Genomic DNA, 20,361 nt, shown 5'->3' on the forward strand with positions numbered 1-20,361 from the left:
TTAGCTAGGTAATGTTTTAATATTAAATTAGGTAGGATGACTCATCTACAGTTACATACGTTATACGTGATTTTCAAAAATGCACCTCACAGCATGATACCCAAGCTGTTCATACGAAGGGAATTAGCAAGACAGTGCCTTAACATCGAATCAGTACGGTCATTGACCCCCTACCATATTAAACTTTTATAATGTAAATTTTCAAAAGTGTACCTCACAGCATGATACCCAAGCTCTTCACACGAGGGGGATTAGAAAGATAGTGCATTGAGCCCCCACCATTTTACACTTTGATAATGTAAATTACCAAAGACGTACCTCACAGCATGATACCCAAGTTGTTCACACGAGGGGATTAGCAAGATAGTGCTTTAACAACAAATCGGTAAGGTCATTGACCCCCTACCATTTTACACTTTGATAATGTAAATTTCCAAAAACGTACCTCACAGCATGATACCCACGCTGTTCACACGAAGGGGGATTAGCTAGGTAATGTTTTAATATTAAATTAGTTAGGATGACTCATCTACAGTTACGTACGTTTTACGTGATTTTCAAAAATGCTCCTCACAGCATGATACCCAAGCTGTTCACACGAAGGGGATTAGCAAGACAGTGCCTTAACATCGAATCAGTAAGGTCATTGACCCCCTACCATATTAAACTTTTATAATGTAAATTTTCAAAAGTGTACCTCACAGCATGATACCCAAGCTCTTCACACGAGGGGGATTAGAAAGATAGTGCATTGAGCCCCCACCATTTTACACTTTGATAATGTAAATTACCAAAGACGCACCTAAGAGCATGATACCCAAGCTGTTCACACGAGGAGATTAGCAAGATAGTGCTTTAACAACAAATCGGTAAGGTCATTGACCCCCTACCATTTTACACTTTGATAATGTAAATTTCCAAAAACGTACCTCACAGCATGATACCCACGCTGTTCACACGAAGGGGATTAGCAGGATAATGTTTTAATATTAAATTAGGTAGGATGACTCATTTACAGTTACGTACGTTATACGTGATTCTCAAAAATGTACCGCACAGCATGATACCCACGCTGTTCACACGAGGGGGATTAGCAAGTTAATCCCTTAATATTAAATTAGGTCATTTACTCATTCCCATATTGCACTTTAATAATGTAAATTTCCAAAGACGTACCTCACAGCATGACACACAAGCTGTTCACACGAAAGGGGTTTAGCTAGGTAATGTTTTAATATTAAATTAGTTAGGATGACTCATCTACAGTTACGTACGTTTTACGTGATTTTCAAAAATGCACCTCACAGCATGATACCCAAGCTGTTCACACGAAGGGGATTAGCAAGACAGTGCCTTAACATCGAATCAGTAAGGTCATTGACCCCCTACCATATTAAACTTTTATAATGTAAATTTTCAAAAGTGTACCTCACAGCATGATACCCAAGCTCTTCACACGAGGGGGATTAGAAAGATAGTGCATTGAGCCCCCACCATTTTACACTTTGATAATGTAAATTACCAAAGACGTACCTCACAGCATGATACCCAAGTTGTTCACACGAGGGGATTAGCAAGATAGTGCTTTAACAACAAATCGGTAAGGTCATTGACCCCCTACCATATTAAACTTTTATAATGTAAATTTTCAAAAGTGTACCTCACAGCATGATACCCAAGCTCTTCACACGAGGGGGATTAGAAAGATAGTGCAGTGAGCCCCCACCATTTTACACTTTGATAATGTAAATTACCAAAGACGCACCTAAGAGCATGATACCCAAGCTGTTCACACGAGGAGATTAGCAAGATAGTGCTTTAACAACAAATCGGTAAGGTCATTGACCCCCTACCATTTTACACTTTGATAATGTAAATTTCCAAAAACGTACCTCACAGCATGATACCCACGCTGTTCACACGAAGGGGATTAGCAGGATAATGTTTTAATATTAAATTAGGTAGGATGACTCATTTACAGTTACGTACGTTATACGTGATTCTCAAAAATGTACCGCACAGCATGATACCCACGCTGTTCACACGAGGGGGATTAGCAAGTTAATCCCTTAATATTAAATTAGGTCATTTACTCATTCCCATATTGCACTTTAATAATGTAAATTTCCAAAGACGTACCTCACAGCATGACACACAAGCTGTTCACACGAAAGGGGTTTAGCTAGGTAATGTTTTAATATTAAATTAGTTAGGATGACTCATCTACAGTTACGTACGTTTTACGTGATTTTCAAAAATGCACCTCACAGCATGATACCCAAGCTGTTCACACGAAGGGGATTAGCAAGACAGTGCCTTAACATCGAATCAGTAAGGTCATTGACCCCCTACCATATTAAACTTTTATAATGTAAATTTTCAAAAGTGTACCTCACAGCATGATACCCAAGCTCTTCACACGAGGGGGATTAGAAAGATAGTGCATTGAGCCCCCACCATTTTACACTTTGATAATGTAAATTACCAAAGACGTACCTCACAGCATGATACCCAAGTTGTTCACACGAGGGGATTAGCAAGATAGTGCTTTAACAACAAATCGGTAAGGTCATTGACCCCCTACCATATTAAACTTTTATAATGTAAATTTTCAAAAGTGTACCTCACAGCATGACACCCAAGCTCTTCACACGAGGGGGATTAGAAAGATAGTGCATTGAGCCCCCACCATTTTACACTTTGATAATGTAAATTACCAAAGACGCACCTAAGAGCATGATACCCAAGCTGTTCACACGAGGAGATTAGCAAGATAGTGCTTTAACAACAAATCGGTAAGGTCATTGACCCCCTACCATTTTACACTTTGATAATGTAAATTTCCAAAAACGTACCTCACAGCATGATACCCACGCTGTTCACACGAAGGGGATTAGCAGGATAATGTTTTAATATTAAATTAGGTAGGATGACTCATTTACAGTTACGTACGTTATACGTGATTCTCAAAAATGTACCGCACAGCATGATACCCACGCTGTTCACACGAGGGGGATTAGCAAGTTAATCCCTTAATATTAAATTAGGTCATTTACTCATTCCCATATTGCACTTTAATAATGTAAATTTCCAAAGACGTACCTCACAGCATGACACACAAGCTGTTCACACGAAAGGGGTTTAGCTAGGTAATGTTTTAATATTAAATTAGTTAGGATGACTCATCTACAGTTACGTACGTTTTACGTGATTTTCAAAAATGCACCTCACAGCATGATACCCAAGCTGTTCACACGAAGGGGATTAGCAAGACAGTGCCTTAACATCGAATCAGTAAGGTCATTGACCCCCTACCATATTAAACTTTTATAATGTAAATTTTCAAAAGTGTACCTCACAGCATGATACCCAAGCTCTTCACACGAGGGGGATTAGAAAGATAGTGCATTGAGCCCCCACCATTTTACACTTTGATAATGTAAATTACCAAAGACGTACCTCACAGCATGATACCCAAGTTGTTCACACGAGGGGATTAGCAAGATAGTGCTTTAACAACAAATCGGTAAGGTCATTGACGCCCTACCATTTTACACTTTGATAATGTAAATTTTCAAAAACGTACCTCACAGCATGATACCCACGCTGTTCACACGAAGGGGATTAGCAGGATAATGTTTTAATATTAAATTAGGTAGGATGACTCATTTACAGTTACGTACGTTATACGTGATTCTCAAAAATGTACCGCACAGCATGATATCCACGCTGTTCACACGAGGGGGATTAGCAAACTAATTCCTTAATATTAAATTAGGTCATTTACTCATTCCCATATTGCACTTTAATAATGTAAATTTCCAAAGACGTACCTCACAGCATGACACCCAAGCTGTTCTCTCAAAGGGGATTAGTTAGGTAATGTTTTATTTCTAAATTAGATAGGATGACTCATTTACAGTTACGTATGGTTTACGTGATTTTCAAAAATGTACCTCACAGCATGATACCCAAGCTGTTCACACGAGGGGGATTAAAAAGATAGTGCATTGAGCCCCCACCATTTTACACTTTGATAATGTAAATTACCAAAGACGTACCGCACAGCATGATACCCAAGCTGTTCAAACGAGGGGATTAGCAAGATAGTGCTTTAACAACAAATCACTAAGGTCATTGACCCCCTACCATTTTACACTTTGATAATGTAAATTTCCAAAAACGTACCTCACAGCATGATACCCACGCTGTTCACACGAAGGGGATTAGAAGGAATGTTTTAATTTTAAATTAGGTAGGATGACTCATTTACAGTTACGTACGTTATACGTGATTCTCAAAAATGTACCGCACAGCATGATACCCACGCTGTTCACACGAGGGGGATTAGCAAGTTAATCCCTTAATATTAAATTAGGTCATTTACTCATTCCCATTTTGCACTTTAATAATGTAAATTTCCAAAGACGTACCTCACAGCATGACACACAAGCTGTTCACACGAAAGGGGATTAGCTAGGTAATGTTTTTATGTTAAATTAGGTAGGATGACTCATCTACAGTTACGTACGTTATACGTGATTTTCAAAAATGCACCTCACAGCATGATACCCAAGCTTTTCACACGAAGGGGGTTAGCAAGATAGTGCTTTAACAACAAATCGGTAAGGTCATTGACCCCCTACCATTTTACACTTTGATAATGTTAATTACCAAAGACGTACCTCACAGCATGATACCCAAGCTGTTCACACGAGGGGATTAGAAAGATAGTGCATTGAGCCCCCACCATTTTACACTTTGATAATGTAAATTACCAAAGACGTACCTCACAGCATGATACCCAAGCTGTTCACACGAGGGGGATTAGAAAGATAGTGCATTGAGCCCCCACTATTTTACACTTTGATAATGTAAATTACCAAAGACGTACCTCACAGCATGATACCCAAGCTGTTCACACGAAGGGGATTAGAACGATAATGTTTTAATATTAAATTAGGTAGGATGACTCCTTTACAGTTACGTACGTTATACGTGATTCTCAAAAACGTACCGCACAGCTTGATACCCACGCTGTTCACACGAGGGGGATTAGTAAGTTAATTCATTAATATTAAATTAGGTCATTTACTCATTCCCATATTGCACTTTAATAATGTAAATTTCCAAAGACGTACCTCACAGCATGACACCCAAGCTGTTCTCTCAAAGGGGATTAGTTAGGTAATGTTTTAATACTAAATTAGATAGGATGACTCATTTACATTTACGTATGGTTTACGTGATTTTCAAAAATGTACCTCACAGTATGATACCCAAGCTGTTCACACTAACGGGATTAGTAAGATAGTGTCTTAACAAATTAATAAGGTCATTTACCCACCCATTCCCATATTAACAAAAAAGTACTTTTTTTTAATTTTTGATTTTTACAGATTTTTTACAATTTTTAAATCAATTTTTTGTTTAAAACAGTGTTTTACTGTGTCGTTTTAAACTGAAGTTCCAATTTTCCGATTTCAGAAAAAGTTGTATTATTGTTTTGAAAATGTCCATTTCTTATTTTTTTTTAGCCAATCAAATAATCTGTCAGATCTGATGTTGGAATGTTGATGCTGAAAAACATTATCGATTCATTTTGTCTTTTGTCTTGGTTGAACATAAGTAGCCTAAAAAGAAATGCAAAATACTCCAATTCTTCCTTTACTTCCTTCAACATCTTTTCTCTCTACACTGCATTCAGATTTAGATTACGTTCCTATCACGGAAGCATCAATATTTAAAACGGTAGTAACCGATAACAATTTGGAATTATCTTATGAGGTGGATTGCACTAGAGTAACAATTAAAACACAGACTACTAGCTTAACACTTTCGAAGGATTTGTGGAGAACTTTAGAGGCAGCTAGACATCATAACCTCCACCTAGCCGAAGAAAAAGTCAACAATTCATTGCTTTCTCTCCAAACATATTTTCAAACCATTGAAAGAATTCGAAAAGAACAAGGGTTTCACCCGTTGAAAGACAGCAAAGGTATTATGTTCCCGTACTCGCGTGACATAAATCACTACGGTGTTTGGTGGGTAGAAGACATGTTCTCCAAGCATGCTGACTCATTTTCTAAAAAACCAGAAGCCTTCAATCTGCCCGATTTCAAAGACCTTTTTCTTCCTCCGATCCAGGAAAATGACAATGATGAGAGTCATCATCTCATCAAAATATTCCTTTCTCGAACTACAGGTGTTCTCCAATAGAATAGAGAGATAACTCGCTTGTGTTCGATGCTAAATTCTCCCTCACGTGACTAAATATAGAAAACTTATCTTTGGCATCACCTGATGTTACTAAAAATAGAAGTGACATAACTATTACGTCATGATGCACACTCTGTTTTCATTGGTTACAAATTATTTTATAAGATCTCATTGGATACGCAGTTTATTTTTCGCTACTGCTCTCGTTCTTTCTTAATTTTCATTGACTCAAGATATCAAGCACTTTCTTGAAGACAATTTATTTGTTTCTTTCCACTCTCAATATTCAGTTACTCTTGTATACCCAACTTGTCTACTTTAAAAACTCATTTTTACTTCACATTCTCACGCCACAGATGGATCAAAGCTCAGTCTCACCTAACTCCAAAAAACAATTCTCCTTTCCCATCCGCAAACGAAATTACAAAGGAAAACCAGTTGTTCCCTCACCACAGATGGATTACCACAATGAGAGCATGTTTTCTCTATTTAAAGACATCAACGATAAAAAAAGACAACACCGACTCAAATTCAAATGAGGAGCACGATGGAAGAAACAACTGTTGGTCCTTTCAAGAATACGGTAACCGGAAGTTTCAAATCAGCATCCCAGAGGAAACCATCAACACAAACTCTAACTGGACTCACTTGAAATATTTCGCGAAAATGTGGAAAGTGAATATGTTCTGCATCAATTTCTGATGCTATCGGCCAGAGAATTGAAGCTTGTTATTGAAAAGATACCTGAGATGATAAAAGAAGCACTACTCTTCGAACCTACCGCAGGTACTGCGAAGCTGGTGATTGACGAAACTGTTTTCCAACCAACTGATGTTGAGGAAAAAGCAAAATTTGATGTGTTCTGGGAGGTGAGTGAGACTGCTCGACGGAAAGTGTGTGTGACCAGAATATTTTTCCAAGATGACCCGAATCGATGTTATTTCACAATCAAGCTGTTCACACGAGGGACTGAAAAGGACAGTTTTAGATGGAAATGCTTTCTTTCGGTCAGAATTAGTGAGACGGAGAAACTACACAGAATGAGTGATGAAATTATTTCAGTGTTGGACAAAGTCAAAAACCAAAAAAGATCGCAAAGTGCATAAAAGTAATTGTAAATTTTTTATATTGTATGTTGTGATGTTTGTATTTAATCACTTTTTAAAAATTTAATGTTCCAGTACAGTTGCTTGATATGAACATTGAGGAAATTGCAGCGTTATAGAAAGAAATCAGTAAACTTTTTGTTGGAAATACAAAACGCAAAAATTATTTCTTGGCTGTCTGTCGAAGCTTGGACAAAAGTGTAGATCTGGATAAAATCAACAGAAAAGCTCCGTTTGGGGGACTAATAGGAGTTGGTGACTCAAAGTTAGAAAAACTTCTCAATTGGTCTAAAATTTTTCGATTACATGCTACATTTCATGATGCCGCAGGATACCTGAAAACAAATCTAAATATCGGCCCTGGATATTGTTACATGGTTCCATTTTTTAATTCTATATTGAATTTTTGTTTCTTGGGACATATGACAGGTCTTGCATATTGTTGTTTTTTGAAAATGTCTCCACGATTCCAATTTATCAAAGTGTGAATCATTATTACCTAAAGACGAACAAAAATCAGTTGCTCTCTAATGACAGATCATCTCAATCACGCATCTGACTTTATTTTTGATAATAACAATCAAGAAAGACCTCCTTGGAAAATCTGTGGTCGCACTTGCTCTCGAACAGCTTTTCTGTCAATATTTCAGTGCTTAATTGTATTAGTACTGCTTCTTTTTTCAATTATTAATCTTATTTTTGCTAGAACTTGTGACGAACGAACAGTTTGGATTGCTATTCTTTCAAGTGCCGTTGGTTATATACTTCCTAATCCCAGAACAAAATGAACAAAATCATTTCAACAAACGAACGAATTTTGATGTATCTTGTTGGTCCTTCCGGATCTGGAAAAACTGTTTTTGTCAATGATATGCTACGAATGAAAACTTTTCAGCCATCATTCGATCGAATTTTATACTTTTATAAGTACTATCAGTCAATTTACGACACAGTGATTCAATCAATTGCAGACATAGAATTCGTTCAGGGATTTGACTTTGATACAATCGATAACTTACCCGCTGACGGTACTAAATATTTACTTATATTCGATGATTCATTGGACATTCTTTCCAAGTCAGAAAAATTTAACGGAATTGCGACAGCCGGTAGACATCGAAACCTAAATTGTGTATATATCAAGCATAATCTCTTCCACAAAAACAAAACTGGACGTGATGCCGAGCTGCAGACTACTCACATTGTTTTGTTCAAATCACCGAGAGATGTGCAGCAGATTGATATCTTGGGAAGAAAGCTAGGTCTCGGAAGACAACTAAAACAGTGGTATGATGATGCAACACAAGAACCATTTGGTCATCTTATGATTGATTTGAGACCATCTACACCTGATTTGTTGAGATACTGTTCAAATGTAACATCATTTCCCTCAGAATTCTTTGTACCGAACAGTCGTGCTCGTATTACTGATATTAATGATGAACGCACAGAACTATTATACTCTGCAGCTCTTTCGGAATCTCAGCAAGAAATTTCAACCAGCTTTCCTTCTAAATTGTCCTAAAGAGTTCATCAGATTTCTCTGTGTGTATTGTAAACTTGATTGAAGGAAACCTCACAGGAGTAAGAAAAAGTCAGTTTGTTCGCTTCCAAAAACAACTTAGAAAGCTCACGTCAAAATCAACAACCCTCAATTCCAGAAGACTTATATTGGGCTCGAAAGCTGGAATAACAATATTAAGTGACATATATCAACCTTGTATGAACAAATTTTCAACTTTCTTCAATGAGTGAGGTCAAAAAGTTTGTTCTTGTTCCAAAAGAACTGTGGGAGACCAGAAGAAGGAAATTACCGGAACCCTCCTGCGAGATCTATAAAAAAGAAGAAACTGTTTTTCTAGTTATCAAAAAAGCGAAAGAAGAAATAAGTTCCGAAAAAACCGATCGTCCACCTAAAGAAGTTAAGACAGATCTGGAATTTCACTATAAGAACAGTCCCGAGACATTGAAAACTTTGAAAGAAATTTACGAAAACAAACGGTTGAAAATTTCACTTTCCAATACAATTATTGGTGACAACGTTGACACAGAAGTTGATATAAAAACATTCCTTCATTCAATCAAATTGAAAAACGCTCCAGTTGATCCAAACTATTTCCTAATTCTTAAAGTTCTAAATCTGAGACCACATCTGGTTAAAAACAACATTTTGAGGACACAGTATGGCTCAGACTGGTTCAATTACAGTTTCAGATAGAATCAAATTGCAGAAGTTGTATAAAGGGAAGGGACCAACAGCCTTCGGTTCTATCAACAACCTAACAAAATCAAGTGGAATAAGTCGCGAGAAAGTTACGGAATTTTTAGAATCAAAAGACTGTTATACGAAGTACAAAGGGATCAGAAGAAAATTTCCCCGGCTAAATGCGCATGCTCGCTATATTGATGAGATTTGGTGTTTGGATCTTGCACAAATGGATAAACTATCGCAATGGAACCGAGGTATCAACTTTTTACTCGTTACTGTCGATCTTTTTCTCGATTCTTGCGAGTTGAAGCATTGCGAAGCAAAGGAGCAGAGGGTGTGAAAGCAGCTTTTATCAAAATGTGTTCGAAAAAGAACGAACTCAATTTCCCGAAAAAAATTATGGCTAGATCAAGGAAAAGAGTTTTTTGGAGATATGGCCAATTTCTGCGAGGATGTGGGAGTCAAATATTATCACACTTATAGTGAAACAAAAGTAGCTTTCGGCGAGAGAGCTATACGAACCCTAAAAAACTTAGTTTACCGCTACCTGGAGGAAAACGAAACATTATCTTACATCAAAGACCTGCAAATGTTTGTTGACATCATCAACTCTAGAATAAATCGAAGTATTGGTTTGGCACCCAAAGATGTTGTAAATGACGACTTTTTGACTGTCATATACAAGCGGATAAAACTACGAAAGAACAAGAAGCCTAACTTTCAAGTAGGTGATAAAGTTAGGTTGGAATTTGTAGAGCACAATTTTCAAAAAGGATATAAGCCTCACTATACACATGAAATTTTCCTAATTCGAAAAATACACTTTGGCACCCTTCCCGACTTACTTTGTTGTTGATCAGAAAGGTGAAAACATTGATGGAATCATTTACGAGCAAGAATTGTCAAAAGTTAAATAATCATTTTTCAATTAGTCGCGCTAGAAAATGGACGGTTACAATCTCCCTTATTTTAAAGGAGTTCCTCGTCAAAGAGGGCGTGGCTTTGGAGCCTTGGCTAGAACAGTCGCAAGAACAACTCTTCCCATTCTCAAAAAATATGTTTTACCTGCAGCGAAAAAAATTGGACGAGATGTAATCGAGTCAGCCATTCCCGAAATTGGTGGTGTTTTATCAGGACAGACTTCGATTTAAAAAGCAGTTAAGAAGACTGCAAAATCAACAATACAAAAACAAGTTGGTGGTGGTATGAAAAAGAGGAAAAACACAAGACAAAGTATCGTTCGGCAAAAAATTCGGAAAGACTTTCTGAAGAACCTTGACTAATCTTTTTCCCAAACAAACCTCACACAGTACAGTCAAACATGAATTCGTTTTATCTGGAATTGGTATCCAACGCTTCCTCTCAAGTTTACCCTCAAAATACAATGGCTTCGTTCACTGATTTTCTTCCCGGCAAAATTGAACTGGATGGATCTTGGGAAGTAGCTTTAGTCGAAGTATCATATCCCGGTATATATTATAACATTGAAGGAGGATTGATGACATTCCACTATGAGAAATTTAAGCATGTATACGCTATTCCACCAGCAGTTTTTAACTCTATGGACGAATTTGCGAAGAGTCTTACCGATATACCCAAAAAAGCACGACATCCCAAAAACTTAGATCCTCAATTTTCTATCAACATCGACAAAAAAAGTCGAAGACTAACTTTTTGCAATAGAGGATCTCAAAATGTATCCTTCAGCAAAAGTTTGGCTGCTAACTTGGGCGTTGAAGCTGACAAACCTGTTTTGCCTGATTCGAAAGGATCATACAACACCAAGTCCTGGGCAACGGCAAATCTCCCTTTTGATATTACTGGAACACATGCAGTTTTACTCTACTTGGATATAGTTGAACCCAATTCAGTCGGTGATGTAAAATGTCCTCTTTTACGCTCCTTCCCATTCAAACATCGAGATAACGATGAGATTTTTAAAGAGATCTCAGGTTGAGTTATCGCAGTTTCGAAGATTTGAGATTCCATAAAGTAATTAAATCCAACTTCCACAGTATCCATGTAGAATTAAGAAACGCTGCTGGGGCACCTTGTTCCCTTCTTCCCTATTGGTCAAGTTCAACTTACTTTATTATTCCAGAAAAAAGCTTGATCATTTCCTCAATTATCATTATAAAAAACGGTCGGCTAAAATGAATTCCCTGTCTCACTCTATGCTCGACTTTTTCGTGAAAGTTCCAATTTTAGACCCAATTCTTTGGTCCAATGAACAACAAATTTTTCCAACAAATTCCTTAAACAAGTCAACAATCGAATTTCAATTTGAGACTGATCGTAATATTTTTTACTGACTTGCGAGCTACTCGATTATTCATCAGAGGAAGGGTTATTAAAGGAGATCGAACACGTTTAGATAACGCCGAAGAAACATTATTGGTAAACAATGCTCTTCATTCTGTTTTCTCTAATTGCGAAGTCTATCTAAACAATGAACAAGTTCACGGTGCCAATTCTCTTTATGCTCATCAAGCTTTTGTCTCTGCTGAGTTTTTAGGGACAAAATGAACGAAGGAAAGCTTATCCCAATGTCAAGGATATCGATACGAGATTGAGCCAAACGATTTTACAAAAAGACCATTTACAGATGTTGTTTTTCAAAAGGATAAAGATGAATTTACATTTTATGGTCCGTTGGCAATAGGTCTAATTGCTTGTGAAACTTTACTGCTCCCGAGTGTCAACCTCAGACTGAAATTGATTCGATCATATCCAATGTTCTATATGATCGATACTGCTGGGCTGAACTCTGAGGCTTTAATTTTGGAAGCTTGCCTTTTTACTAGACAGGTAGCAATCTCGGATAACTGGATGAGAAGTTTTAAAAGCAGACTGCTTCGAGAACCTGCCATATTTTACTATAATGAAGAACTTCCAAAAACGTTTATTATTCCCGCTGGACAGAACCAGTTTATACAAGAAAATATATTTTCAAACAAACCAATACGAATGATTGATTTGACTATGAATCTGAATAATGAGTTCAGTGGAAAATACAACACGAATCCGTTCCATTTTTGTAAATTTGGTCTTCGACAAGTTAAAATTGTGCGTGGGAATCAAACTATAGTTAACTTGAAAACAGAAAATCACGTGAGAGCTTATGCTGAAACGATGAAAGCACTCAAGTTTGATGATGACGGTCCTAACATTCAATACAAAGATTTTGAAAACCATTTTCATTTATTTTTCGATCTTACTTCAACACAGGAGGCCAATGTCGAATGCATTTTCCTGATGTAGTTGGAGCAGGAATTCGTTTAGAGCTTTACTTTGCTAACAATTTGACCAATACTGTAGAAATATTTGTAAGTGGTGAACGTATAAGTTCAATTGCAATTGATAAGGAAGGATCAGTAACCAAAAATGGATAATCAACAACTCTTTACATGTTGTCATTAGGTTCCCACACAAGTTCAAATACCTCGGTTCATTTCCTGCAGATCTTCGACCAAAAAATTTACCTACAAACACGTTTTTTATAGTCAACACAGATCCATCTACTTCATAGGCCAGGGCACGGAACATACACAAGTTGTCCTGGTAGGGCTTTTTCTCACCATCAGATACAAAACATTTAACTATTGGATTCTTGACTAAGGCTGATGAAATAAGTTGTTCAATGCTTCCTAGCGGAACACCACTGAGGAGAAATACAAGAAAGTGACATTTGTAACGCAATAAAACTTCCATTTTGTGTCTGGACGTTGATTAATTAGATTTGGTAAAATTTCATCTTGTCTAAGCATTGATTTGATAAAATTGAGATCTGAGTCATCAGAAAGAACCACAGAATACAGGGTTGTTATCTGCTGCGTAGTAGTAGCGAAATTCTTGGGGATTTTGCACACTCTGCAGAACGAAGCCAAATGAAATATTGATTTTAGCTGAACTGGGTAACTCGTTGTAAACACAGTCCAATTTTTCGATCACTGTTTCATGGTTGATCTCCATTATTTTGAAGTTGTGAACTTTCTTTCTGGACAATTCAAGAACCGAGTCTCGCAGAAAGTGTTGAACCGTTTCAAGTTCATTATGAAGAGCGGGAGACTCTCCATAGAGAGATAAGTCAACTTCCTCGTAGGTGCTAGGAATTGAACGTTGGTGACTGTTTCTTTGTTGAAGAAGTTGATAATATGTGGAGAACGTTAAATTGCAGCTGCCGCATTAAAACTTCTTCTTTTGAGTGAGAAATGGAGCATGTTTAGAAGCAATGTGACGCTGCAGTTTCTCGTCGTCTGGAAATGACTGGGAGCACTGTAAACATCTTTTTGCGTGAAGCTTCTGATGTCTGCTCATATTGGATTTCAAAATCAGCTTATCACAAGTACTGCAAAGTTCTTTTTGGTCCGACTTTCGTGGCATCTCTGAAAAGAAAATAAACTGAGAGAGATTAGGAGTGAGAAAGGAGAAAGGATTAGGACTGAAAGATTAGGAGTGAGAAAGGAGGAGTGAAAAAAAATGTTTTAAACAGTAATCCGTAAAATGTTGCAAATGGTTTTCAAAACTTTTTTTAAACAATTTGTAAATTTTTTACTTAATTATTTGTATGTGTATTTGTATCGAATTCAGTTATTTCAAAAGAAGGTCTTTTGTTGAAAAGAGATTTTGGTAGGAAAACTGTCAATTAAAAACATAAGTAAAGAGGCGGTTTAAATATAAGACTAAGGAAAACGAGTTATAAATTTAAAGGTGTAGTGTGAATACCATCTTCACAGACTTTACGCTTGGGATAAAAATATGACAGTCACACCTTCTTTAGTTCATAGGTACAAATTTTCTTGTTGTCAACAACTCTGAAGCCACGATTTGTTGAATAAACTCGCTCCTCATTGAACAGAACTTTTCTGTACTTGTTTAGGGGCTCCTCAATGTTGTTCTTGTTGAGTCCTTTACTTGATAGCCTAACTGTGTCTGTTTCCTCATCGTAACAGCAGTACGTCTTTGAACAAAGAGCAATCATTTCAGAGCATCTAAATTCTTCCTTTAAAAGTCCAGGAGTTCTCTTGTCAAAGGCAGCATGTTTTCTGCAACATTCTCGTGGGAAGAAATTGGTACTGGAGTTCGCTGCGAAGTTATCAGTGCAGTCGCTCTGTCTCATCCAGTACACCACACTGATCGCATTTCTGGTCGAATGATATTGTCAATTTTTCTTCGTACTTGTTTTCATCACAGAAAGGGGAGAAGTTGTATTTAAGTTGTAACATGGTGAGTTTGGCGTACTGGAGGATGAAGAAGCCTACAATTATTGGTTCCTTATGCTCGATGCGTGTCTTGCTCATTTCTACCTCATATATCTGCTCTGGTAGATCATTCATAGTCTTGAAAAATCTATTGTTAATAAATTTGTCCACCTGTGATCCTTTCACGTACTTGGTGTTCGTATGTCGACTACGGTCCATGATCTGATATCCATACGAACTGTTTCCAATCAGCTTCATTGTCTCCGCAACGACTGTTGACTCCTTATTCTGGTCTCCTTCTCGCCGAGCATCAACAACATTTTGAACAAAAGTCTAAGCAGCGCCGGGAGTGTATTAGAGAAACCAAAAGACGTCTTTTAGGATCACACCTTTTTCTAGATAAAATAACAAAAGTGGTGTGATAACGGGTCCTCGTTCAAGCTTGAAACTGTAAATGAGCATTTTTCTGGGTCTGGGTAGTAATTTGTTGCGTTCTGCAAACTCTTTCATATGGTCCCCAATATCATTTCGTCCAACTTCACAATTCTTGAAAATTGGAGGAAAGTCTTCAAAGTAAGGATACATTTCCTCTGGATCTTCAAGACTACAATCGACGACACCAAACAGTTCTCCACGTTTAATTTTGTCAATGAGCGAGTGTTTGTTCATCGATGGTTGGAGTGGATAATTGACTTGAGAAAGTCTTTAACCCCATTTGTGTTTTCGCTCTTCCACTTCTTCCATTGACACTCCCAGATCGCTTCAACATTCAACCCCAATTCCTTCAGGTACTCTCTTCTATCATTGTCACGTTCTCTCCGCATCAATCTGCTTTCAATGTCATCGAAGAGAAGCGGTTTTTCCTCTTGACACTGACAAAAATGAAAGAAGCAACCCATCGCTTCAAAAACCGTGTTGCAATGACTACAAAACCCATCAACTAAATAAGGACCGAGCTTCTTTTGTTTCTTTTGTGTGAACTGGGTTTGTATTTTACAATTAGGGTGAAGCTGTTGGAAGTAGTCCATGACCTGCTGTTCAAAGTAGCTTCTCCAGTTCCTGTTTGGGTGGAATTTTGCAGTCTCTTCACTGTACTCCCACTTAGTATATGGTCCTGTTAGCATCTCTTTTGTCATGGAAAAAGGGTAAAGTTGACTGGCATCTATTCCGACGATGGACTTGCAAACGTTTTCTGACTCTCGAATTTTTGTTTCACCAACTTTTGCATACCTTGTAAAAAAATTGAGGGTCCCCCAGTTAACCATTTCCGAATGTAATCATCATAGTCTTTATCTTTCTCACAAAACGGAAAGAAAGCTGCAACTGTTGACGAATGAAGGAACCTATTGGCTAAATTAGAAAGAGTGTAGCCCAACTTCAACATGTCTACTTGTTTTGAGTGGTAAAAACTGATCATTTTCTTCATAGCCTCAAGTGTAGGTTCGACGTCTTTGTTATTGTACATGAGGAAGTCGCAAAACGTCTGCATGCGTTCTCTTTCCCATATGTTTTGGAGCTCCAAGTAATTTTCTTCGGCATTTTGTGGAACTTTCTTGAATCTCAACTTCTTCAAAATTTCATCCTTTTCCATTCCACCGTTTTTTAGTTGCACAAACTTATCGTAATCGACCGAAAGAACGTTGTGGTTCTTCAACGTGCTCCAAAAGCTGTTGATTGGTGGCAGTTGGGATACATTCAACTTCTCAATACTGTGGAACCATTCATAAGGGAAGAAACCTTTTTCTTCACTCGCTCCATAGGCTTTTAGTAAGTTATCCAGAGTTGTCGCTCCTCCCAAGAAGTTTAAAATGTCCAGAAACTGTAGACCGAGAAAATTCATGCCAATATATTTATTCCCCAATCGAATCACTTGGGAACAACGTTTTTTTTCTATTAAGAGGTGATTCAGAAGATACTCTTTGGTTAAGTTCAAATCGTACCTCGAACTGTTGAACCCAAACACAGGAATGGTGCTGTAATAGTTCTCAAAATCTTGTCTCAATTTTGATAACACTTGAGCTCACATCTCAGTCTCTGAATTTCAAGGTCTTCGGCTTCCTCGCCGTCAGGTTCCGCCTCGTTGTCAATTTAGTCTTCCGCTGCAGTGGGTTTCTGCTTGTCTTTCACTGGAACCAATTGTCGAACAGTCCAATATTTTTCTTCCAATTCCAACACGAAATTATGGAGTTTTTCCTTCATTAGAAGTGTGCTTTTTTCTGCTATATTAGTCAAGCTGGATACAAAATCACGGATTAGTTGATTTGGATCTTCGTTGCAAATCAAAATTGTCTCGGAGAGCAGATTCGAGGATATTGACACACTAATGGGGACATGTTTTCCTATCCACGAAGTCAATTCTGTGTTTCTGAGTGTATTGTCGGGGACTGTTATTGACTCGAAATCGAATACGATAAGATTAGAAAACAATCTCAGCTCCTGCGGAACATTAATATTTACATCTTCCAAGCGCTCGAAAATAGTTTCTGATAGCTGATAGGCACCTGAGGGATAGTGGTGTTTTGTTCTCTCTGAGCAATTCCTCATGTGGACTTCCAAATTATTTGATCTATCAAAAAAGTGATCGCATACGTAGCACCGGAATTTTTTGAGGAACTTGTTGATGTCTGCTGTCCAACAGATATGGTTTTCATATCTCAGTAATGAAGTTGTCTTTGAACGTTTCACCGAGGAGCGACGAGTAAGTTCAGCATTTCCGATTGTTCGTCAAAAAATATGGAGTAAACTTGAATATTTCTGTCAACTAGAGCCTCAAGAACAGGAATATCGTCCTCATGTATTCCTGGAAAGGTTTCGCCATCTCTCCTTGTGGCTGAGAGAAACATCTGCATCAATTCCAATGTATTTTGTTGTAGCTCATTGCTACCATGTAATTCATAGGCCAGGGCACGGAACATACACAAGTTGTCCTGGTAGGGCTTTTTCTCACCATCAGATACAAAACATTTAACTATTGGATTCTTGACTAAGGCTGATGAAATAAGTTGTTCAATGCTTCCTAGCGGAACACCACTGAGGAGAAATACAAGAAAGTGACATTTGTAACGCAATAAAACTTCCATTTTGTGTCTGGACGTTGATTAATTAGATTTGGTAAAATTTCATCTTGTCTAAGCATTGATTTGATAAAATTGAGATCTGAGTCATCAGAAAGAACCACAGAATACAGGGTTGTTATCTGCTGCGTAGTAGTAGCGAAATTCTTGGGGATTTTGCACACTCTGCAGAACGAAGCCAAATGAAATATTGATTTTAGCTGAACTGGGTAACTCGTTGTAAACACAGTCCAATTTTTCGATCACTGTTTCATGGTTGATCTCCATTATTTTGAAGTTGTGAACTTTCTTTCTGGACAATTCAAGAACCGAGTCTCGCAGAAAGTGTTGAACCGTTTCAAGTTCATTATGAAGAGCGGGAGACTCTCCATAGATAGATAAGTCAACTTCGTCGTAGGTGCTAGGAATTGAACGTTGGTGACTGTTTCTTTTGTGTTGAAGAAGTTGATAATATGTGGAGAACGTTAAATTGCAGCTGCGGCATGAAAACTTCTTCTTTTGAGTGAGAGATGGAGCATGTTTAGAAGCAATGTGACGCTGCAGTTTCTCGTCGTCTGGAAATGACTGGGAGCACTGTAAACATCTTTTTGCGTGAAGCTTCTGATGTCTGCTCATATTGGATTTCAAAATCAGCTTATCACAAGTACTGCAAAGTTCTTTTTGGTCCGACATTCGAGGCATCTCTGAAAAGAAAATAAACTGAGAGAGATTAGGAGTGAGAAAGGAGAAAGGATTAGGACTGAAAGATTAGGAGTGAGAAAGGAGGAGTGAAAAAAATGTTAAAATGGAAGTTGCGATGGAATAAAATATTTTTCAGAAGTTGTAATGATTATTGTTCTCAACTGCACTCAATTCTGTAAATCAGAAAAATGAAAATAAAACGGAAATGAAATGTCCTTTAATATATATGACGTCATTATGACAACATAATGACGTAATTGTGACGGCAGAATTATGACGTGCTATGTCAATGTTATGATTAGTTGTGACCATAATATGGTGACTTATTGTCTAATCACGTGAGAATTTTAATTTTTCATGGTACCTTTTTAACCAATAATTGGGTATTTATTCTTACCTCCCAAAAACAAGTTTTAATAAAAGCAAACTTACCAGTTTGTTTTTGGATTTCGAAGCGAAGTGAAGTGTTGCAATATCTACTATTGGGGTAAGTTGTGGCTGGCTAAAATGGTCGAGTTAAAATACAGTAACAAAAGAAGATTTCTATTAGTTAAATTTGTTTGCTTACCCTCTTCAACACTGCAAGTGTTCAACTTGAAACTGGTAACAAGGAGAAAGAAACAAAGACTATCTGAAAAAAGGAATTAAACGAGAATTTTGATCAACTGATTTTTAGAAGTTAATTGAAATAATGAATAGGAGTAGTGGCTTGGGAATAGGAGTAGTGACTTAATAAAAGCAAACTTACCAGTTTGTTTTTGGATTTGGAGGTGAAGTGATGTGTTGCAATATCTACTATTTGGGGATAATTTGACTGACTAAAATTATCCAGTTTAAATACAGGAACAAAGGAAAATTTCTATTAGTTGAAATTGTTTGCTTACCCGCTTCAACACTGCGGGTATTCAACTTGAAACTGGCAACAAGGAGAAAGAAACAAAGACTATCTGAAGGAATGATAAATTAAACTAGAATTTTTGACCAACTGATTTTTAAAAGTTGTTTGAAATAATGAATAGGAGTAGTGGTTAATATATGAGAAAGCCAAACTAATTTGTTATTGAGGGATTATCTTGCTAATCCCTTTCGTGTGAACAGTGTGGGTATCATGCTGTGCGGTACATTTTTGAGAATCACGTATAACGTACGTAACTGTAAATGAGTCATCCTAACTAATTTATTATTAAAACATTATCCTGCTAATCCCCTTCCTGTGAACAGCGTGGGTATCATGCTGTGAGGTACGTTTTTGGAAATTTACGTTATCAAAGTGTAAAATGGTAGGGGGTCAATGACCTTACCGATTTGTTGTTAAAGCACTATCTTGCTAATCCCCTCGTGTGAACAGCTTGGGTATCATGCTGTGAGGTACACTTTTGAAAATTTACATTATAAAAGTTTAATATGGTAGGGGGTCAATGACCTTACTGATTCGATGTTAAGGCACTGTCTTGCTAATCCCCTTCGTGTGAACAGCTTGGGTATCATGCTGTGAGGTGCATTTTTGAAAATTTACATTATAAAAGTTTAATATGGTAGGGGGTCAATGACCTTACTGATTCGATGTTAAGGCACTGTCTTGCTAATCCCCTTCGTGTGAACAGCTTGGGTATCATGCTGTGAGGTGCATTTTTGAAAATTTACATTATAAAAGTTTAATATGGAAGGGGGTCAATGACCTTACTGATTCGATGTTAAGGCACTGTCTTGCTAATCCCCTTCGTGTGAACAGCTTGGGTATCATGCTGTGAGGTACACTTTTGAAAATTTACATTATAAAAGTTTAATATGGTAGGGGGTCAATGACCTTACTGATTCGATGTTAAGGCACTGTCTTGCTAATCCACTTCGTGTGAACAGCTTGGGTATCA

General features: G+C 37.4%; 1 protein-coding gene across 1 annotated transcript in view; it reads left to right on the forward strand.

The window, feature by feature from the left end:
* LOC142344595 (uncharacterized) overlaps positions 1 to 20,361 on the forward strand; it is a 69,333-nt gene that overhangs the window by 38,365 nt on the left and 10,607 nt on the right. The window lies entirely within an intron of this gene.

Source organism: Convolutriloba macropyga, chromosome 8 (genome assembly GCF_964194025.1).
Source record: "Convolutriloba macropyga chromosome 8, txConMacr16.3, whole genome shotgun sequence".
NCBI classification, from domain to species: domain Eukaryota; kingdom Metazoa; phylum Xenacoelomorpha; order Acoela; family Convolutidae; genus Convolutriloba; species Convolutriloba macropyga.